This window comes from Narcine bancroftii, chromosome 4 (assembly GCF_036971445.1).
Source record: "Narcine bancroftii isolate sNarBan1 chromosome 4, sNarBan1.hap1, whole genome shotgun sequence".
NCBI lineage: Eukaryota > Metazoa > Chordata > Chondrichthyes > Torpediniformes > Narcinidae > Narcine > Narcine bancroftii.
The window spans coordinates 54,979,025-54,995,092 of NC_091472.1; the positions used below are offsets into that span (position 1 = coordinate 54,979,025).

At 38.6% G+C, this 16,068-nt stretch overlaps 1 long non-coding RNA gene across 2 annotated transcripts in view; it reads right to left on the reverse strand.

Annotated features, from left to right (window-relative positions):
- The window catches only part of LOC138759843 (uncharacterized), a 93,876-nt gene extending 78,202 nt beyond the window's left edge, over window positions 1–15,674 (reverse strand). The window contains exons 1-3 of one of the 2 annotated variants that reach the window (XR_011355143.1): window positions 14,652–15,674; window positions 9,618–9,890; window positions 7,838–8,263 (exon numbers count right to left, since the gene is read on the reverse strand). This is a non-coding gene — a long non-coding RNA (uncharacterized lncRNA). Of the gene's footprint in view, window positions 1–7,837; window positions 8,264–9,617; window positions 9,891–14,651 lie in introns of those variants that run through there. The other variant, XR_011355142.1, reaches the window with a different exon arrangement.
- Window positions 15,675–16,068: the final 394 nt, after the last annotated feature.

Below are 16,068 nucleotides of genomic sequence, written 5' to 3' on the forward strand. Positions count from 1 at the left end.
TTTAATTGTGCGACTCTATAATAATTTTTGAAGTTTGGCAATTGTAAGCCTCCTTGTTTATACCATTCTGTTAATTTATCTAGTGCTATCCTCGGTTTCCCCCCTCTCCATAAAAATCTCCTTATTATTTTCTTTAACTCTTTGAAGAATTTTTCTGTCAGTTGTATTGGCAATGCCTGAAATAAGTATAGTATCCTTGGAAAAATGTTCATTTTAATACAGTTTATCCTTCCTATCAGTGTTAGTGGTAGCTCTTTCCAATGCTCTAAATCGTCCTGTAATTTTTTCATTAGTGGATTGTAATTGAGTTTATATAATTGGCCTAGATTTTTGTTTATTTGCACACCTAGGTATCTTATTGCCTGCGTTTGCCATCTGAATGGGGATTCATCCTTAAATTTTGAGAAATCCGCGTTATTCATAGGCATTGCTTCACTTTTATTTACGTTTATCTTGTATCCCGACACTTCTCCATATTCCTTCACTTTCTTATATAGTTCTTTTATTGATAGTTCTGGTTCTGTTAAGTACACTATCACATCGTCCGCAAACAGACTGATTTTATATTCCCTGTCTTTTATTTTTATTCCTTTTATATTATTATCTCTTCTTATCGATTCTGCTAGTGGTTCTATAGCTAGCGCAAACAATAATGGTGATAGTGGGCATCCCTGCCGCGTTGACCTGCTTAAGTTAAATTGCTTTGATACATGTCCATTTACCGTCACTTTCGCTAACGGTCCCTTATATAATGCTTTAATCCAATTAATATACTTCTCCGGTAAACTGAATTTTTGCAATACTTTGAACAAGTAATTCCATTCTACTCTGTCGAAGGCCTTCTCTGCGTCTAAAGCAACTGCTACTGCCGGTGCTTTATTTCCTTCTACTGCATGAATTAAGTTAATAAATTTACAAATATTGTCTGTTGTGCGTCTTTTTTTGATAAATCCAGTTTGGTCTAAATTTACCATTTTCGGTACCTGTTCTGCTAATCTGTTCGCTAATAGTTTAGCTATTATCTTATAATCTGTGTTTAGCAGAGATATTGGTCTATATGACTCTGCGGTCTTCTTCAAAGGAGGTTGCTGCCCGCCAAACTGTGAGGCGCCAAGATGCACGGTTTGAGGCGTTATCAGCCCACTGGCGGTGGTCAATGTGGCAGGCACCAAGAGATTTCTTTAGGCAGTCCTTGTACCTTTTCTTTGGTGCACCTCTGTCACGGTGGCCAGTGGAGAGCTCGCCATATAACAGGATCTTGGGAAGGCGATGGTCCTCCATTCTGGAGACGTGACCCATCCAGCGCAGCTGGATCTTCAGCAGCGTGGACTCGATGCTGTCGACCTCTGCCATCTCGAGTACTTCGACGTTAGGGGTGTAAGCGCTCCAATGGATGTTGAGGATGGAGCGGAGACAACGCTGGTGGAAGCGTTCTAGGAGCCGTAGGTGGTGCCGGTAGATGACCCATGATTCGGAGCCGAACAGGAGTGTGGGTATGACAACGGCTCTGTATACGCTTATCTTTGTGAGGTTTTTCAGTTGGTTGTTTTTCCAGACTCTTTTGTGTAGTCTTCCAAAGGCGATATTTGCCTTGGCGAGTCTGTTGTCTATCTCATTGTCGATCCTTGCATCTGATGAAATGGTGCAGCCGAGATAGGTAAACTGGTTGACCGTTTTGAGTTTTGTGTGCCCGATGGAGATGTGGGGGGACTGGTAGTCATGGTGGGGAGCTGGCTGATGGAGGACCTCAGTTTTCTTCAGGCTGACTTCCAGGCCAAACATTTTGGCAGTTTCCGCAAAGCAGGACGTCAAGCGCTGAAGAGCTGGCTCTGAATGGGCAACTAAAGCGGCATCGTCTGCAAAGAGTAGTTCACGGACAAGTTTCTCTTGTGTCTTGGTGTGAGCTTGCAGGCGCCTCAGATTGAAGAGACTGCCATCCGTGCGGTACCGGATGTAAACAGCGTCTTCATTGTTGGGGTCTTTCATGGCTTGGTTCAGCATCATGCTGAAGAAGATTGAAAAGAGGGTTGGTGCGAGAACACAGCCTTGCTTCACGCCATTGTTAATGGAGAAGGGTTCAGAGAGCTCATTGCTGTATCTGACCCGACCTTGTTGGTTTTCGTGCAGTTGGATAATCATGTTGAGGAACTTTGGGGGACATCCGATGCGCTCTAGTATTTGCCAAAGCCCTTTCCTGCTCATGGTGTCGAAAGCTTTGGTGAGGTCAACAAAGGTGATGTAGAGTCCTTTGTTTTGTTCTCTGCACTTTTCTTGGAAATACACAAGTAAATATGGTAAGTATAAGATTAGAAATCAAAACTGTTTCTTGTAGAAGACAGATTTTTGTAATAGATCTATTTAAGTAACCAGTCTTGGTTTTAATCCACACTTGCCAAACGAAACCTTTCTTGTCCGGATCTGTATGCATGATATTCCCCAGCAACCAAGAATTTCTTGGTGCAGAATTGTCCATGATAATTATAATGTCTCTGCTTACAAAATTGCGTTTAGCTTTAGACCATTTTTGCCTCTCTTGTAATATTGAAAGATATTCTTTAATCCATCTTCTCCAAAATAAATCCACAATAAATTGCACTTGCATAAGTATCTTCTTTCTGAAATTGACCTGGAGTCATTAAAGGTTTAGATTTAAGAAGTAAGAGATGATTTGGTATAAGTGCCTTGATGTCATTTGAATCAACTGAAATTTTAGTTATTGGACGATTATTTAAAATAGCTTAGATTTCACACAATACTGTCTGAAGATTGTCATCATTGAGTATTTGACTATTCAAAATAGAATTAAGAATTTTCTTGAATGATCTAATCATTCTTTCCCACACACCTCCATGATGTGATCCTGTTGGTGAGTTAAATATCAATTAATTTCTTTCTAAAGTAACGCATCATGAATTTAATGTTGATTCCAATTTTGAATTGATTTTCATAACTCTAAATGAGCTCCTGTAATTCTCTTCTTAACACAGTGTCCATTTTTCTCACCATAGTAGTGGCAGCCAATTCCATTCAAGGTATGGTGACTGGTTTTAATGGAGCCTCTGTCTTTTCCCACTACAAATCCACAATGTACTCACTCTTGGTTATTTTGCAGTATTAAATAACTGACAGTACCAAAACCACCTTCACTTGTGTCAGTAAAATGGTGTAACTGAGCAAATGTGGCAATTACAAGGTCTGTTGGTTTAAAACATCTGTCGACTTCAAAATTTTCTAACATTTTAAGACCTTCAATCCAATTCATCCAATTTTGTGTGATGGAATCTGGTATAGTTTCATCCCATCCAAATGATCTTCTGCACAATTCTTGCAAAAGTTTCTTGACTATTAATACTACTGGTACCAATATTCCCAAAAGATTATATATTGAGTTTACAATCGAAAGAATACCTCTTCTTGTTAATGGCTGTTCTTTCAAAACAATTTTGAATTTGAAAACATCAGATGGAACACACCATTGCACTCCTAGGATTCCTTTGACAGGTAGAATGTCCCAATCCAAGACAAGATGTTTTATCTCCTTTGATCTTTCTGCCTCAGGAATAACAGCCAACGCATCTCGGCCGTGGATAATCCATTTCATAAGGAAGAAACCTTTATTACAGATCTCTTTTAACTCATGATAAAGATCTATTGCTGCTTTTTCGGAAACAACTGAGGTAAGACAATCAGCAACGGAAAAATTATTTCTGATGATGTTATAGCTTGAGAACTAAATTGTTCTTCATTATCTTCAGCACATTTCCTGCAAGCAAAATTTGCACAATTTGGTGATGAAATTGCTCCAAATAAATGAATTGTCATTTTGTATTCAATCATATCTATCTTTACTGAAATCGCCATTATGCCACCATAACAATTGTAGAGAATCGTGATCTTCTGATGGTACTTTTACTTGATGAAACATCGCTTCAATATCTACAGCAATTACAAATGGCTCTTTAAAAATCTTATCAGAACACCTATTAAAGTACTGGTTAAGTCTGGTCCTTTTAAAAGTTGAGAATTCAATGAAACTCCTTGAAATGATACTCCACAATCAAATACTACGCATAGTTTTTCCATTTGTGGATGTATAAATCCATGATGAGGTAAATACCATTTTTTACCATCTTTACATTCCAAGATATCTTCTGATTCCATTTCTACATAACCCTTGGTTATTATGTCCAACATGACATTGGTATATTCCAAATGAAAGGAAGAATTTCTCTTGAATTTTCTCTTCAAATTCAGCAGACGCTGTTCTGCAATTATTTTGTTATCTGACATAGAAATTTCTTTTCTTCAAGGGTAATGCTACACAGTAAAAACCATCAACATGTTTCACAGAATTTGAAACTAAATCCAGAAATTTCTTGTCTTCCTTTATTCATTTTGCCTCTTAATGGTCTATTAATTGTCCCTCTAAGCAGAGTTCTCATGGCATAAGGTCTGTCATTTTGAGTCCTTATTACTTCTAGAGGTTTGAGAGCTTTAGGTACATCTAATCCAATTAACATCTCGATCTTGGCATCAATCGTAGGTAACCAAATGTCTTTTAGAAGAGCCCACTGTTGATATCATCCTGATAGGGAATATTCTCCTTATTCACAGGCATAGAATTATGAGTATATACACTTGGAAGATCACAAAATTCATTGCTATTCAATCCAGCAATCTGCAAATCTGAAACTATATTAATAATCTTTTCACCATTCATTGTCTTCAACAAAACCTGTGATCTTTTACCATGAAGGTTAAGTTTATTCATTAATTCAGCAGTGCAAAATGATGTGGTACTTCCTAGATCAAGATGTGTAGGACTTCCTTTTTTAGTTTTAACCTGTCCAGAAATTATTGAGAGAGCTTTGTCATCAGCCCCATTTAGAATATTTGTCTGAACTGAATCTGAAGCATCCTCTCTGACTGTGTCTTTAGTCTTGAGTTCAGATTGTTTGACTTCCTTCTCAACTTTACTTCATTGAATATGCAGTACTTGGGATGTTTTAAACTGCATTTACAACAAATGAGTTACTTATTACAAGTTTTGTTGATGTGTCCTTTACGCAAGTAACCAAAACATATTCCATTCTTCTTAAAAAAGGTTCATTCTCGTCATACAACTTTTTCTCCAATTGTGAACATCTTTCTAAAGCATGTTTATCTTTGCAACACAATTTCTAGTGAACAGTCTGATCTTCCTTTTCCTTTATTTTCTTGTTTTTTCCTGAGCTTGGCACAGCAGTACCAAAGGTACTTCCCTCTGGATTCTGTTGAGATGATGATTTAGACCCTTTTACATCTTGAGGAATTATTGAAGTATCCTTAATATTTCCAAATACTAGTATGGTGTAAACATATACATGCCATTCCAAAAATTGTACAACATCCTCAAAAGCGGTGTCCCTTCTGTGAAGCATCTTAAGCTCTGTGACTTTGGTTCTCCATAAATCCTTCATCTTATGTTAATTTATTTACAAAAATCAACAAATTAACAAGCAAATTCAGCTCTTGCAAATGTACACTACTTCCCATTGCGTTACTACATCCTCTCAGAAAGAGTGCAATATGCTTGTAAAGCCTTTGTATCCTCTGATTTTATTGATGACCAAGAAAGAACCATGTCCATGTGGGCCCTTGCAATTTTATGTTCTTTGCCATATTGATGAAGCAATAATTCTTTTGCCTTTTAAAACCTTGTTCTGGATTCATTTATTGGCAACTTCTGACTAACTCCTTCACCTGTCCTCCAGTATACTGTCCCAGGTAATACAGATAACCGTTAGCATTTTTAGTATCACTTTCATTGTGGTGTTCAAAGGATTTCATGAACGTCAGATATTGTAATGGATCTCCATTAATAACTGGAATTTCCTTCTTAGGTAAACCATATGAACCTTGTTGCTGTACTAACATTGCAGAAATTTCATTTTGTTTTCCTGTGAGTGATATTATATTGTCTTGTCCACCATGGCTTGTGACTGGTTTTCTTGTTGTAAATGGAGAAAACGGATCTTGAACTGGTGCCATAGGTGTAGGAATTTGAGTTGTAAATGATGGCATTGATGGGGATCCTTGGTATGTAAGTGATGGCATTGGTGGAGATCCTTGTCTTGTCATAGGTTCTTCAGCAATACGAAGAGATGTCAATGATCAACTTGTATGGTTGATTTTTTTTAAATACCCTCCTTTTGGGAAGATCCTTATATTGTGCACTCTGGAGAGACTGAATGTCGCTTGCTCTTTCCACAGGATTGGTCATTGTCATTTGAGCACTAGCAGTGACCCCCATGGCTCCTTGCTCGAGTCTACAATACTCGTTTCTTGTGTCTGCGGTACCCATTGATCTGCTGGATACCCTTTGGGTATTTCATTTTGAGTGATAGATCTTGCAGAAGCCTGAGCTAATGCTTTGACTTTGGCCATATTTATAACACATTGTTCCTCAAGCTCGAGTCTTTTCTTTTCTCTATTCAATAATATATTTTGTTATTCACTAGAAATTTTTAACCTTTTAAGTTGCTCTTCTTGCTCCAATTTTTTCTTGATTTCAGCTTCTTGTTTCAGTTGTTAATTCTTCATTTCAGCTTCCATATCCTCTAAAGAATGTCTTTTCTTTGACCACGGTGTTTGTGCACAGACATTAGCGAAGTCTGCTTGCGCCTGAGCATGCATAGCTGACATGCTTGAAGAACGTGAAGATGTACATGCTTTAGATGCCTTTGAAGACCTTGAAGATCTTCCTGTGCTCATAACCTTGGAAATACTATCATCAGGATTCACATCTGAACTTTCAGATACCACTGATTGAGTCTCTATCTTCTGCATTTCGCTCAGCATAGCACCAGTGGTACTTTGCAATGCACATTTATCTATTCCAGTTCCACTAACATTTAAGCCAGCTAATGAGGCCTACAGTCCCTTAATAGTGTCCTTTTCTTGCTTGGTAGTTGAAGCCTCTTCTTCTATGGAGGCTGGCTGCAAACTCCTACCAAGGATTGTCAGTCTGCCTTGCTGGCTCAACTCACAACCAAACAGTTTTTTGAGAGGAGCTATTTGCTCAAGATCTTTAACATGACAAGACTTTTTCTTGTCCATCTTGGGATCTTCACACTGCAACCTGGCTTCTCATTGTTCCTGGGAAAAGTAAACAAATTTGTATCTTGTGTGGTCTCTTTAAGAGAATTTCTCTGAATTGTCTTGAATCTGTGAATATGCACACAAGCATTCCTTATCTCTGGTTGTTTATAATAACATTTGATGGGCTTCCTGCCAATTCTGCTGGAAGCTCTGGCTTATCTTCTGGGCTTACTCCCATATTCTAAAAACCAGAGCTGTATCTTATCTTTCCAAGGTCACAGGTGTCTTCCAAGGCTTTAGCTTCATTTCAAACTGCACATTTCAGAGACAACATAGACAGATTCTCACAGAATTGGAATATTCTATTGTTACAGCAAGAATATCTCTTTGCTTTTAACAAATTGTGTTCTATCAGACAAGTTTTACGAGCCTTTCTTCCAAACAACATTCACTATTATAATTTCCTTTGAATCAAAATGTAGATGACACTTTCTAATTTCTAGTATTTCCTAATTTCAAAATTTGTCATCTTCAAGGAAACATGGGTTATGATATTCCGAATTACTATCTTATTAATCCAATAAACCAAACTTTGTAGATGTAGCTTTATGTAGCTTTAATTAATTAATAAAATGGATAAACATTTTACATAACTTCGCATTAAGATTTTCAGAAAATAAACAAAGCATATACTGTATTTAAAGATAGATAGAATGATATTCAACTTTAAAGAGAGATACAAGAAAAAATAAGATGAAGTTGAAGAAAATTATCTCAAGTTCATGTTCCCTTCATAGTTTGTTGAAGAATGAAATGCAAGCTCTTAGACTGCACAGATATTACAACATATTACATCATAGTCACTATGGTAACACTACAAAAATAGTTTTCTTAAAGAGACAAGCACAAAATTAACTAAGAATCAAAAACACATGGTGTTAACCTTTGCAAATGGTGAATCAGAAGAGCAGCATCCAGAAGTGCCATTTGAATGCAATAAATTCTGTGTCATTATTTTTATGACAATCCAAGTATTATTTTTGATTAGTTAAACAATAATTCAGGCATCTTTTCTTTGTTCTCAGGAAAGTAGAGATGGGATGCATTAAAAATCCAGTCATAATTGTCCTAAGAAGATAACAATGTGTCTTTCCCTTGATTCAATAAACTGCAGACGATATATCTGCAATAGAGATAGAGAAAAAAAACACTAATTTATCTGGTACTTCAGCAACCAATGCTCTCCCATTACTGGCACTCTAGAAAGAGCACCTGGGTCAAACCTGGGGCACTGCCATGAGCACTCTGGCCAATATTGGGGCAGTGTGCCACAGAAGCATCCAGGATGATAATCAGGTGACCATTACTGTGGTGCCTCCTGGCATTACCCATCACCTTGACAGCTTTTTAATCCTGTTATTACTAACTTATTAGACATTGAATGCCTTTTCATAACCTTTAGTATTACTAACTACATGAAGCTGTGGACTAATCAGCACCTCCTCCCCACTCAATCTCCAGCTATTCTCTGTGGATGGCGAGTAGTAAAGTTTTCACTGTGGGTGAGTAATTTTATAATTATTTATTTTGACTCCATTCATGGTCTTCCATAGTTCTAAGTATTCAAAGCAACATTTTCCTTTCTCTTTGAACTGAGGATGTCTAACCTGCTGAGTATTTCTGGAAATTTCTTCAGCCTTGTTATGCACATTCCATCCCTCTCTTCCATTATTCCCAAATCCAATTCCCCACCTCAATGATTTTCCGTTCCTTTTTTTTTATCTTTTGGCCTGCCATCGTTTATGGTTTGACACATGCAATGGAATCGCAGTAGAAAGTTGAGATAGTGAAAGGCATAAGTTCCAAAACCCACCAAGGTGTTCATGGCCCCACACCAAGACTTGGATATATGCTGCCTATCATTTTTTTCTCATTCATTCTTGGTGTGTGGTCATTGGTGGCGAGGCTAGCATTTCTCAATCTCAGCTAACCTTGGGACAGCCTTTTCTTCAGCATGTTGCAGGAGCTCTGACTTTTCTGCCTCTGTTTCACAAGGTAGGCTGGCATAGAGTTCTACCATCTGCTGTCCAATAGTCTGAAGGCAATATTATGATCATGGATCATATTTTCCCTGAAATGAAGCTTGCCATTTTGTGCAGTTTCCATGCCTCCACCTTTTTGCAAGCCAATCCAGGACACATCTTTCACATCCGGAAGTCTCCAGTGTGTTTTTGTAGTGAAGGATGACAACTGTTCTGTTGGCAGAAGAATGCAGCTTCACCACCTTTCCTCTGGAAAAGCACCTGAACAGGAATTCCAGCTCTCAGCAGATGGCAAAGTGCACTTGAGTGCAAGGATTCACAGATGGAATCCAAATGCCCATCTTCACTCATCATAATAACAATGGGCTTAATGAAGAGAGGAGTTTTACACTCAATTTTGCTTTAGGTGTCTAACTTTAGAAGCACCACAAATATCAATTATGTATTTTACATAGAACTTGTGTGATTTTTTTCCATTCTGAAGCGTCTCCCTACCTTCTCGGAATGGCCGTTCACTCAGAAACGACCAAAATTCCAAATATCCGTATCACACCATGGGTTTAGACAGAATACTTGAGGTGTGGTATTTTCATAGCCCATTGTTCACAGATCATCAGTAGTTCTGTTTAGATGGCAGGCGATCTGTGAAAATAACTAGGGGGCGAGGAGGTAAAATGCCAGAACGGGAATGAGTCCTTACTCCTGTTCCAATGTTTTTACATAGTCTGTGTTGCAGAAAATTGGGAATAATTTCCTGGAATGCAACAGCTGTGTAAAAAACATAAATGCCTATTGTCACATTTGTGGCCCGAAATGTGAAGTTAATAAAACATTAAACACAAGTTTTATCAGGTAAACTTCTTAGTGTCTTTTTATTCTCCGGTTTCCTTTGTTCTCCTGCTTGTGTTCTTATCTCTCTCTCATACCACGTGATTTCCGGTATATCCCATACATATTCATTATCATGACACCTATTTTTTCAGGAAGAAATAGAATAAGTCCCCAATTCTGTTGAAAAGGGCAAAAAAACAGAAATTACATGGACAATGAAGATTTTATTTCCTGAACACTTTGGGTGTATTTTATGGATTTTGGGTGGCTGATCATGAAAATCACCTTGAGAGTTTCCTATCACATTTTTTTTTAGCTATAACCTATTTTTGTAATTTTCTGACATTTTAAATCTTATTCAAGCATACAAAACCCTAGAAAATTCATTTTCTTCATTTATACTTGGATTTCTTCCCTGCTGATGTTGGTGCAGTCAGTGAATTGTTTCACCAGGACATTGCAACCATGGAAAAATGGTATCAGGGCAACTGGAATCCATCAATGCTGGCCGACTATTGTTGGACATTGACACAAGAGGCATCAGATGTTAAGTACAAATGAAAAATTATCTGCAGAACTTTTTAAAGTCAGTGGAACTAACATATTGTGTCAGCATCATAATGCAATTAAACATTTATTCATTTAATGTTTATTCAACTTCCTATGTGATGCAGAAAATCTGAAATTACCTTCATGTTAAGTTTGAAGTTTGTTTTCAGGAAGCAAATCTATTGAAAAAAAGTGTTGTCTTGTGTTATTTCAGATGGTCTCAGGCTGCTGATCTTCCAGAGATAGAATATCATGACAGAGGAGGCTGTTCAGCTCATGGGTTTTTGTTCCAGGTCTGAAAAAGTTTTGCTGCTTGGCAGATGAATATGAAAGGGAAGGCAATGCCTGTAGAATAGTTGCTTCTGAAGGAGTGGGAAGTTTCTAATCTAGTATTGCCACATAATTGATGGATATTAAAAATCATTAAGATTTAAAGATGAAGAGCACACAGCTTCATCAATTGCTTGAGAGCAGAACACATTTTCTTTGGTTGTAGCCCCTAATGGGGATACGTGTACCCACGTTAACTTGGGTGACCCTCTTACCACAAGGTAAGCCCCTATGCTGTTACTGCAGGCTGGATCAAGCTCAATCCCACTCTCCTGCAGTGCAACACCAACACCAGGAGCTGGAAACCTTTAGTATCAAAGGGAGCTGTATTCTCCAGATGTCTCTAAACTTACCCTTTTATGGCAATCTGCAACTGTTAAAAATCTGGGCTTCTGCACAATCTTCTCATCCCCAGCCAAGTGGATTATAAGCCAAGTTTCCCTATTGCCTAGTTAAAATAGCAGATATATTGGAAAATTGAGTGCAATCCATTTACCTGCTCTCACCTCTGTTGCATGTTAATGACTTAAGATAAATGTAATATTCTTGTCATTATAATCTAGGTTATCCAGGATATTGGGTTCTTAAGGGTGGAATCAATATATTAGTTGATCTTTGATTTAGTCCATCTCTAAGAATCTTGTGTACAATGGATGTTATAGGCAATTACGGTACTCCCAAGACTCCATGTGTTCCGATAAATAGTAATTGGTTAAATGCTGAATTATTCCTTCACACAAACATGAAGAGAAAAAAATCCACCTCTATTCAATCAACAGATGGAGGAAAAAGACCAATTAACAGGCAAGTGCTTTCGAACAGCTCAGACAATGTTGGATTTCAAATGAGTCAAAATACTTGGAAAATTATTTCAAGCTACTTTAAGCTGCAAATTATTTTCCCACAAAAGCCGGTAAGTAGTATATCAAAGAACATTCGTATTATAAGATTGTGCAGTTCTGAAAAAAGTGTATGTACAGTAAAACCCTTGGTACCTGGAATTCAAGCAACAGACAGTCTCAAGCAACTAGCTAAAAATTCAAAGAAAATTAATTTTAAAAAATTAAAATAAATAAGAATAAAATAACATATGTAAGCTTAAAATTGTAAAAGTAAATGTCCTCTGATGCAACACATAAACCTTTGGTGAAAATGGGAACAAATATTCAGCCAGCGGAGTGCTTTGCTCGTAGCAACTGTTTGAATGAAGTCCTGGCATCACCCAGGATGAAGAGCTGGTTGATACCGCTTGCCATTGGGGTGACTCTCTTAAAGTGTCTCCTTCTCCCTCATTAGTAAGAGTTGTCCTGGTCAGAGGCTTTACCTGTAAACTCGAGGGGGAGGCATTAATTATCTATAATGTTATTGTTCGTCTTTTGCGTGGCTTTGTGGAGGGGGAGGAATGTGCAGATGCAGCGACGGTTAAATGTTTTCAAAGAATGTGACTGAAAAAGTAAGCAAAATGCTTTAAGGTTTAGATATTCATCCGTGAAATTTAAAGTGTAACTGCAGTATAGTATTTTTGTCTTTTAAACGGTTTATTCTTAATGCAGGCATTGTAAAAGTAAGTCTCAAGCAACCAATTCCCATAGGTGCCGGATACCAGAGGTCTTATTATACATAACCATTCAAATGAAATATTGTTGTCTATTTTTCCAACTGCTTACTGTTGCATGGAATCCATGTCACCTGATTGTATGTGTTGTTATTCCACAGTAAATGTACAGTCCTGGGCTGCATTTTTATTATAAAGATCCCACTGCAGGTGTGTGGAATCATAAAGCAGCCCATTTTAATTAATAATGTTTTTGTTCTGCACACAATATTTGATTTTTTCTTTGCATTAGCCCCAGATATTTCATCTGGATCTTCAGTAGGGTGTGAGGAGTTTCAATTCCCTTTGACATGTTCTGTGCATGTAAGAAATCTGCAATATTCATAATGCACCATGGCAACAAGTGTCCCATGACAACCAACCAGATAATTGACAAATTATAATTGTAAGGTGCCAACAACAGAAAAAAAACAATGAAAAACAAAGCAATTCTTTTTTGTTACTCTTTTTTATAGCTTAAGCCATTATGTAAGTGATCTAAACTCATGATATTGTTTGGAAATTTTTTTTGCACCATTGAAGAGTACTGATGATTGCACTAGGGCTGGAGGGAACTGCTTTTGAGTTTGAACATTGCATCTAGAATCAATCAAGCCCAAAAAAAAATGGTAAATGACCATCTGTTCAAGGTGATGCCCATTGGATATTCATCAGTAAGTTAAAAAAAACGTATCTGCTGCAATACTATGCCAACTTCAGGAACTACAGATCCACAGTACAGACTGAAGATCAAGACAAAAATATTTCTTTTCAAATAAGAAATGAGAAAATCAGATAGATTTTTAGGATAAAAATCAAACAAATAAAGTATATTTACATCCTAAGTAAAAAAAAAACACAGGTCTATAGGAAGAAGCAAAACAGGAAAATGCATTGTGCGTAAATGAGAAGCAATTTGGTGGGACAAAAAAAAAGGACAAAACAATGTTATTTGCATTTGAATCAAAAGCAGCTCTAAATTGCATTGTGAATACAATAGGTAGTTTTCATAGGATATAAACAGCAGAGTTTTGGGTGATTTCCAGTATGTGGAGGGTAGAATGTGGGAAACCAGCCATCGCTTCAGCACAGTCAAGTAGCGTTCTGTTCATCTCTAACACTGAAATTCAACCAAAACCTGACCTCACCACAACTACCTGAATCCTACCTGATGGCAAATTTTATCATTTATTATAATTATTTTCAGGCTCTACCTGATCTCTGTAAATATAATGAACTTAATTATAATTTTTCCGCACTGTTAAAATGTGAAGCAAAGGATACTGAACTGGATGTAGTAATGGGCTGGGCCAGCATGCCTCAGCCAGAACCCAAATACTGCAACACAATGTGAGACTCGCTGACCAAAGCGGACATAGGATGCTACCTCCCATTGGACTCATTTTGGGTAGCCAGTAGGGAAGGAAGCCTTAGATAGATGTTGTTAAACAGGAAAGTCTGCAGATGCTGAGATTGTAGTGCAATTTGCTGGAGAAACACAGCAGGTCATGCAGCACCCATAGGAAATAAAGGATAACCAAAGTTTTGAGCCTAACTCTTTCATCAAGGTATGAGCAAAAACCAGGCAGGTGCCTGAATAAAATATTGGAGGGGAGTGGAGGGGAGGAGGGGAAGGAGAAAGGAAGGGGCAGGAGGAGGAGCACAGGCTAGCAGGTATAAGGTCATAGGCATTTGTAGGTGGGAGGGCAGGAGGAAAAAGCTGAGGTGATGGGGAGCAGGTAGGAGAGGGAAGAGAAGCAATGGGGAGCTGGAGGAAAGGAGACAGAGGGATAGAGAAGGAGAGAGACTCGGGGGCCGAGTTTAATGGAAGCTGGAGAAGTCAATGTTAATGTCGTCCGGTTGGAAAGTGTCCAGATAGAATATTAAGTGCTGTTCCTCCAATTTGCGGGTGGCCATAGTTTTGCAGTTGGATGTTGGTGTGGGAGGAACCTAATGTTGGTTACCCTTTACTGTGTGATCTGCTTTGCTGTATGGTCTATGTTCTGGTACAAATTTGGGTAATCTTAAGGAAGTGGAAATAAATTGTCCTACTGATAGTATGGATATGTATTCTGAGCCTTTTCCTCCACATCAACTAAGTTTGCAGAGAGTTTAATACAGTTTTCTATATTTGTCAGGTATTCTCCTGACTGGAAAACTTTGCGTACACTCATCACAATCCCTCCACCCACATTACAGTCCCTTTCTCCCTGAGCTTAACCTACCCAGATCCAGAAACTCGACCGCACTGGGCAGACCACGATGAAGTTCAGCACCAAGGGCCTGACCAGAGGGAATTCTGTTTCTCGTTCCACTGGTAGTTTTCTGGGAGCGTCTGGTTGTTAAGAAGCAGGAACAAATAGTTTGATGAACCTTCCAGAAAATGTGAGAAAGGCTGATGATTTAACTGTGCAAGGTGATGTCAAACCTGGAATAAGAGGAGAGTCAGGGGAAAAGACCACAGGAGAGAGGGAGGTAGGAGTGTGGAAAGAATGAAGTTAAAGAAGGCATGTTGATAGGAGGAATGGGTTTAAGCCAGGGTGATGATAAAATGCAGTCATTAACAAACACATAAAAATCTGAAGGCACAGAAGCCTAATAATTGAGGGATTATTTGAGTCATAATTACAACATGCCCTTTGATCCAACTCATTCATGATAATCAAGTCGGCCATCCAAATCAGTCATATTTGCCTGTAATGTCTCATAACCCTATAAATACATCCCTACATGTTTTTTAAATCTCACATTTCAAGTCAATTCACCTTTATTTATCATTTATACCATGCCAGCATGGTAGGACTAGATAGTGTTTCTCTAGGACCATGGAGCATATTTACATAGATATGTTAGGAAAGCAGTTAACACATTAAAATATTCAGGTATTAAGAGGTATACACTGAAAGTCCATGGTGCACGACCACATCTGTGCTGGGAGTTAGAGACCCTAATGGCTTGGAGGGGGGGGGGGGAAGAAAAAGCTGTTTCCCACTCTGGGTGTAAGGGTACGCCCGGCCAGATGGCAGAGGGGAGAACAGTTTACATGCAGGATGGGTGGAGCCATTCACAACATCTATTGCTTTTCGCCTGCATCAAGTGCAGTAGATGCCCTTCATGCTAGGAAGAGGTTCCCCAATGGTCTTTTCCATTGACTTCACTATCCTCTGCAGGGCTTTTCGGTCCAAGGTGGAACAGCTTCCAAACCAGGCGGTGATACAGTTGCACAGGAGAATGGAGGGTGCCCATCTCTGCACTTCCTCCAGCAATTCATTCCATATACTCACCATCTGCATGAAAATCTTGCCCTCAGGACCCTTTTAAATATTTCCCCTCTCTCTTTAGATCTCTGTGTGGAAAATGTGCTGATTGGCTACATCGCGGTCTGACATGGGGATACCCCTGAGCATAAAGCCCTGAAAAAGGTAGTGGACACAACCCGAGACATCACAGGCAAACCCCTCCCCACCATCAAGAACATCCACAGGGAATGATGCTGTACGAGAGCAGCAGCGATCAACAAGGATCCACACCACCCAGCACACACTCTGTTCTCGCTGCTGCCATCAGGAAAGAGATCGAGGTGCTACAAGACTCGCCCCACCGGGTTCAGGAACAGCTGCTACTCCTCCACCATCAGACTCC